Raw genomic sequence first — 7,554 nt, 5'->3', positions numbered from 1 at the left:
GGCAAATGGCTATGGGGTAAATGGGATAGAGGCCAGACTCTAGGGAGGTAATAAATGAGAGTCAGAGTTCTGCAAGAGAACAAAGACTTGGGGGAGGACCCACGATAGATTAAAAGTTAAACCCTGTGGAGCTTTAATTGTGGATTGTATTCTGCTTTTGAGTTTGGTTGAAAGACTCCAGGGAGAAGCCCTGACTAGCCTGACGGAAGGGTGGAACAGAAGAGGACCCCGGGAGGAGCAGAAGATGTGTCAATGACCAGTGTTAAGTGGGACACTATCTACAAGGGATGTTTATATCCTGGGAAGGAAAAGACTTTACAGTGACCTGGCCAGAGGGCTGAGTCACAAGAAGAGAGACCACTGAGAGCCCGAGTGTCTGTCAGCAGGGGGCGCTAGAAGAGGAAAGAGCTGCTACGCCATGACAAGCCAGGAAGGGGTATGCCTCCAGTGAGTCCACACTTCCACAGGTGTACTTGAGTAACATTGTCAAGCTTTTCTCTAGCACCATGAGGGCTACAAACTTCCTTTTTTAAAAGAAGTTGAAATGCTCAGGTAAGTAATAGTTTTCAGGAGCTGGGGGTTTGAGTAAAACATCAGATATTGCGAGAATCTTGATCAAATCACATCTGTGTTTGTACAGCATCTAGCACAATGGGGTCCTGGGCCATGACTAGGGCTCTTAGGCGCTACCACAGAACCAATAGTAAATCATAACAGTAAGAGTTGGCGACGCTGCTGAAGGCTAAACTGTTATCTCATTCCTGTAGGCTGCTCCTCCAGCGCAGGGCTGATGTCTATGAGCTGGGTAGTGCAAAGCCACTTGCCCTGCCGATGCTCATGTTGTGGATAATTAGAGGCCTTCAGTCTCTAGTAGGATCAATCTGGTGCCATTCATCAGACCTGAATTCACCCCAATACAATATACAATAAATCTGCGTGAGGAAAGTCAGCATTGGGCTTCTAATTCTTTTCTTGTTTAGCATTTTATATGATTTCATGGCAGCAAGTGACAGTGTATATGTGCCAAATATGATCCACCGTACCACTAGCCGGTAACAAGCCTGGACTACCTTAACTGCTAAAGAATGACTCTGCTGTTTCTGTATAGATTTTCAGTTTCAGCAGAATATTTTTTCCGCTATGCTGACAGCTTTTTCCACCCACGGATTGCAAACTTGGCAGTGTGCCACAATGAGATATTTCAAGAGTTTCGATTTTAATGGGTGGTGTAAATGTTTGCAAAAAGTTGCATGTGGGGCCCCCAAAAAGTCTGATCTGCGCTTGTCAGGAGGATTTGAAAATCCCATTTTGAGGATGGGGCACAGGGTTATTCTAATCATCACATCTTTTTTTTCATTATAGTGGAGGCCACTCAATACTGCACTGTGTCCACCTGTCTACTGCAAGGATATAATCACACCGAAATCCCCAAAAAGCAGTTGACATTGTTTTTATTATGGAACTATTTTATTCCGTCACATACGTAGCATGTAGTGCTCCTTTCTTACAGCTCTCAGTGTAAGGCATTACAAAACAATCCTGATGTAGAAATGGGTGCAGAAAGACTCACAGAGAATGTAACCTAATAAAATATAGTGGTTTCCTCACCTGTCAGACACAATGCAATATTCAGTGAGTTATTGTATCCAATTGAAGATGAAATTGTCTGGTGTGTGCTTGCAATATTTCAGTGCACAGAGCTACTGCTACTGCATGCTAACACATACAACCTGCTTTGTGCAAATGTACAGTTACTGTGTCAGTCCTTTATGCAAGATTATAATCCATATTGTAGACTCGGACTATTCCAGATCAGAGCAAAAAATTCATTTTGCTCTGAATCAGCCAAGGAAATCCAAAGAAGGATTAGACTCTTAAGGAAATGAACAAGCCAGAGTGGTGTTTTGTGTTATATTTACACAGACAAACACGACACTGAAGTTCAGTGTTTTGCTCTACTGTGAGAACTGTGCTATGCCACAAATGCTGAAGCAGCAAAGTCCTTTGCTGGAGTATCAGGCGCCTCACCACACCATTTGACCGGAGAAGAGCCTAAATCTAGGGAAGTAATGCTGGTAAGTTTAGTAACCAATAACCACTCTGTAACAGATTGCTATTGTAGAGCAGGCAAGGACATTGCTTCTCTTGACTCAATGTCAACTAAGGAAGCAGTAATTTATTTCTGATGGTGACAGCTGCTACACGGCTTTCTTTGTTATTTGGATGTGGGGGGGTTGTTTTTTTGGCTTTTATGAAGTTATTTCCAAAGCAAGATATAATACAAAATAAGAGCATAGATCAGGCATGAAAGCAGCGCTGCCCTCTGGGTGCTCTCTGAGAGGAAAGAAACAGAGCCACTGAAATCCAACCGCTTCCATCCCAGCCAGGGCCCACAAATCTCCATGGCCTGTGCTGGGGCTAGAAGCTGACAGATCTAAGAGAATCGACTCTCAGCCAGTGGGGCAAGCTTAGCCTTCATGGTGCACTCAGGCTGAAAGCTAGCTTGCAAGGGGTCCAGGAAATCAGTGCCTTCAGCGGCCTTGCACCCACTATAGCAGCGCTGAATTTATGTCCTGCATGTTGATCATATTTTTTTGCTTCTGTTACAACTGGGATCCCATAACAAAGAGCAGAAAACAATAGCATGTCTATCCTTTTCACCAACTTCCTGCCTATGCTACTTCTCCACAAACAATTAACACAGGGCATATTTTTACACTGCTACCATCTTCTGCTATTTCTATTTGTAGCAAGTTGCTAGACTGTCATGTCCAGGCCAATCCAAAAACCTTCTGAAACTCCCCTGCACTAGTAGCCATGTGAAAGCAGAACTCTGCGGTGGCTGCATGGCACCTATAGCAAGGATTTAACTTTAACAATTTCAGTCACTTTAGCCTTTTGAGACCCACAAAAACTGAGAATGGAAATGTCAGCTGCCGATAGGAGGCGCTTGCAGCAATTTTATTGCACTGCGTGCTTCCCTGAGACAAGCGTTCACTGAAAATATACTGCGTGGCTCTACCGGCCAGACGTCTGAAACTTGCACTTTTATTGCTTTGTTGATAGTTATGTTGATAGTTTATTTTCCTGTTATTATTGTTGGAAGGCAGCATCTGAGGCCATAAAGAGCAATGCATCTTCAAAATGAAGGAACAGAATTTATTCAGTGCTCTTAACGGATGTTTTACTACAGGGTGAAAAATGTCAAGTCATTTATTCTCCCCTTCTTTGCAGGGAGTTAAAAAACAACTTTTAAAAATGCCCATTCCAATCAGAAGATAAAAAGAAGTGACAACAGCTTCGCCTGGAGCCTGCTCACTCACTAGCCAAAAGATCTATAAATCTTCAGCCAAGCAACGGCCTCTTACACAAAAGAGTGTCAGTGAAATGAAAGACTCTTGTACTAATAGTGAACATTACCATATAGTATCGGATATGGCAGTACTACGTGATGCCTTTAGTCAGCTGAAGGCCCAACCCACCTGCTTGGCTCTGTGTGTTACCGCCCTCCATGCCTGCAGGCAGTGGAGGATCAGCCAGGATCTCCACGGTGGCTCTGATACACATTTTCAGGTTTGATAAAAAGCCCTGTGTGATGTACTGCGGGGGAGACAGTCACTTCACAGGTATCGTGTGAGAGCTCATGCGCTTTGCTATCCAATTTGGCAGTTTTTCCCCTCTATTGATTAAAATTAAGTTATTGCAATTTGCAAGATTTTAGGATTACTCCTCTGAGAACCCTGGGCTTGATGCTAAGAGATGCCAAGCAACTACAACTGACCTAACTGCAGTGGGAGTTGCAGATGCTCAGAACTTCTCAGGATCTGGGGTTCCATACCAATCTCCAATACTAGCACTGTCAGCTCCTGCTAGCCTCACTCAGGCTGAATGTACTTTGTTCCATAGCAGGTCCACTGGTTTCAGTGAATTCACAGGGTAAGGTACAACTTGGTGTGCGGGTGGCAGAATCTGATTCATATGTGTAACATATAGCACAGTGACCAGACCTTTATTGTACAACCTTTATAGAGCAATATTTATAGGGCTCAATACTGCGAGGTGCTGAGTGCCCTCAACTTCCACTGACTTCCACGGGAATAGGCTCTGACCTGGCCTATAGTGTTGTTGGGGTACAAGGGCACTGCCAGTGCAGCAGTTCTGCTACTGTCAGTGTCCATGCTGATGACAAAGCCAGACTGCTGGTTATGTTGCTGTCAGTATCTTTACTGTTCTATTCAACTGGGATATTGACAGCAAACGAATATAGTCCTCTGCAGTTCTTCCTAGGCAGACTCCCAAGTTCCTGCACTGGTCAGACATCTCAATGCCATTAGCATTCTCATGCTTGTTGGGACTGTGACCATAAATGGGAATGTGGATGGGCAGCAACGGAGCTTTAGTACGAACCCAAACAGAGTAAAATGGGGAAATGCGTTCGTGCTTTAATCCTTGTCTTGATTTTATCGTCACTTGCAGAAAACAGGAGCTGATGATGACAAGGTGGGAGAGGAGGGAGGAAATGAAGCATCAAAGTGTCTTTGGTGGAGGCAGCAGGAAATATATGACAGGAGATGTGCACAGGAGACTATTGTATCCTATCTGGGACTAGCCTGTGTGGTAGTTAACAATTTACCCTCTGTTTCCTTTATGGGTGTGCAGTACAGTACAGGGGCCTGATGAAAAGTCCACAGAAGTCACACTGAATGGGAAAGACTTCCCTTGACTTCAGTGGGTTTGGATCAGAGATTTGTTGAGAGACCAGTAGAGAATGAGGCTGCATTTCAGAAAACTTCCCTTGTCTGAAGTTCATTTAGGGACAACCCTTCCCCCTTGGGTGCGACATCGGAGCCAGCTTGCTCATTTGTCATTCTGTTATTCTCTCTGTCATTCTCATAGAGTTAACTCAATGGCTTCACCAAATATCCAGCAATATTTGCTTTTACCCAAATCCCTTGAAGTCTGAGGGAATGGAGACAGCAGCAGCCCAAGTTGAGCAGCCAAGAAAAGTAAATTATCCTTGGGTCAAGTGGAGTGGCCACAGGCAGCAAAGATGCTGATGAATCAGCAGTTCCACAGACCTCTGCCCATGCAGAGAAAAATGTATGTAAACAAACATGAAGATGTACAGAGCCAGGCTGCTCCCTTAGCATTGCTGAGGGGTCCCTCCTAGGCGCCATAGTGTACACAATGCTCCTGGGACTCCTCCCACTGGGCTCAAACTGTGACCTGCTTGGGCCAGACTGTAGTGTTTAGCTCCTGACCTGCAGTGAGTGTAGCATGGAGTAAAACCTCTCCTTTGCTGTGACTCTCCCCATTCCTTCTACACACAAGCTGCAGGGATGCAGACAGCAGTCCTTGAACTTCCCCGAGAGCAGGGACTGCGACTGTACTTGTGCTTTGCATGGGGCCCTCAGAGCTCCTTGTGCCCTCCTCCCTGGCTTCACACAGCTGCATGAGAGGTAGAGATAATGTAGACCTTAAAAAGGCAGCTCTCCTTCCCATCTTGATCAAACTAATTGTGTGGTAGGGCTGCATGCTCCCATGTAGCGCACACTGGGGAGCAAGGTGAACCATGCCACAATATGGTGAGCCCCACAACCACCAGACACATGTCAGAATCCTAAAAGGGGCCTACCCTCCAAGTGATGTCATAGGATAGATAGAGCATAATGCATCTGGCAGCGCACAGAGGGTTTTTTGGTAATAAAATAGACTGCTAATGGCAAAGGCAATAACTGTTGTTCTATTGGTTTACTTAGGTTTCTGTCATTGGCTTGTTCAAAAAAAATGTGTAGAGTCAGGGCATGAGCCATTTATGTGCAATGACACCATCACCTCACCGTACAAAATATTCCAAAGCTAGGCTGAGTTTGGGCTGCCTGAGGCAGCAGTAACCCGGCCTCAGATGGCAGCGTGCATTGTTAGGTGGTGGTGGGGGGGGGGGGGGGGGGGGGGGTGAGGGATAGCTCAGTGGTTTGAGCATTAACCTGCTAAACCCAAGATTGTGAGTTCAATCCTTGAGGGGGCCATTTAGGGATCTGGGGCAAAAATCTGTCTGGGGATTGGTCCTGCTTTGAGCAGGGGGTTGGACTAGCTGAGGTCCCTTCCAACCCTGATCTTCTATGCTTCTTCTATAAGTGGAGCCAATGGACAGGGCAACTATTGTTATTGGTGTAGTGGCACCAGTGTGTTATTTGTCTAGAAGCAGTAGTAGGCACAGTGGGTGCTGGACAGGAAAGAAGGCAGTGTGCCTTTAAGGCCCAGGGCTGGCCAGTCCCATTCAGTTAGCTCCAGCATGTGGGACTTAAAATAGGGTTACCATATTTTGAGTGTCCAAAAAGAGGACACTCCACGGGGCCCCGCCCATGCCCCGCCCCAGCTCCACCCCTTCCCCAAAGTCCCCGCCCCGACTCCGCCCCCTCCCCTGCTTCACGCGAACATTTGATTCGCGGGAAGCCTGAAGCAGGCAGCGGGTAAGCTGGGGTGGGGTGGAGTGGGGGGAGGAGGCGCAGCCCAGTCTGGCCCCCGCAACCAAGTGGCTCCCTCCGGCGGCCGGCCCCAGCGTCTCCAGCCTGGCTCAGCTCCTGGGGTGCCACCCCCGGGCCAGCCCCCGGCCCAGCACTGCCGGCCCCAGCCCGGCCCAGCACCCCCGGCCCCCGGCCCGGCCCCCGGGCCAGCCCCCAGCCAAGCACCCCCGGCCCAGCACCGCTGGCCCCGGCCCGGCCCCCGGCCCAGCATGTCCCTATTTTCCCGGACATGTTCGGCTTTTTGGGATTTCCCCCCAGACGGGGATTTGAGGCTCAAAAAGCCGGACATGTCCGGGAAAATCCGGACGTATGGTAACCCTACTTAAAAGAAAGACAGCCCAGCAGTTGGGGGTGTCAGGGAAAGAGTGTGGAGTGACTGGTTCCTCTGGGGGGTAAACCTGGCTGAGGGCAGGAAATTAGTGTGACTGGTCAGAGCTCTCTGTAGAGAGCTGGCTGAGGCAGGGACCCCGGGGGGCGGGGCAGGGTGTCTGTCCATTGCAGACCTGGAGGAAAGCCTGTGTGGCTGCTAATTCTCTTTTAGCAAACACCTGGAGAAGGAGCCTGCGCAAGCCTATGGCCAGTGGGCTGCAAGAGGGCCAGGATTTGCCTGGGAATATTGTAGTCCCCTAGAGCTAACAGGCAGTGAAGAGGCCTGTTCCTGCGCTCTAGTGAGAGGGCTGCTGTGGCCAAAGAGGAGAAGGAATGTAGTGTGCCTGGATACAGTGGTGGAAGAAACCTGAGTGCAAAGCTTTGTGGGAAGGGAAAGGACTAAATGTGACTTTGCTGGAGGGCTTAGTCACTGAAGCAGCTCAGAAGGTTTTGGAGGCTGGATGAAGTCATAGAAAATGGAGGGGAAACTGAAGCAAAGCTGCTGCAATGTTCCTCTATGTTGTGAGCGTGTGCTCTGGGACAGTGAGCATAGTATAGCCCAGGGGTCGGCAACGTTTGGCACGCGGCTCGCCAGGGTAAGCACTCTAGCGGGCCGGGCCAGTTTATTTACCTGCTGATGCGGCAGGTTCAGCCAATC

At 48.2% G+C, this 7,554-nt stretch overlaps 1 long non-coding RNA gene across 1 annotated transcript; it reads left to right on the top strand.

The window, feature by feature from the left end:
• Positions 1-1,865: 1,865 nt before the first annotated feature.
• LOC135975621 (uncharacterized) lies at positions 1,866-3,706 on the top strand. Its single transcript, XR_010592591.1, has 2 exons — positions 1,866-2,075; positions 3,235-3,706. It is a non-coding gene; the product is annotated as an uncharacterized LOC135975621 (long non-coding RNA).
• The last annotated feature ends 3,848 nt before the right edge of the window (positions 3,707-7,554 follow it).

This window comes from Chrysemys picta, chromosome 14 (assembly GCF_011386835.1).
Source record: "Chrysemys picta bellii isolate R12L10 chromosome 14, ASM1138683v2, whole genome shotgun sequence".
Classification (NCBI taxonomy): domain Eukaryota; kingdom Metazoa; phylum Chordata; order Testudines; family Emydidae; genus Chrysemys; species Chrysemys picta.
The sequence above is the reverse complement of the archived record's forward strand: the minus strand, read 5'-3'. Positions and strand labels throughout refer to the sequence as shown.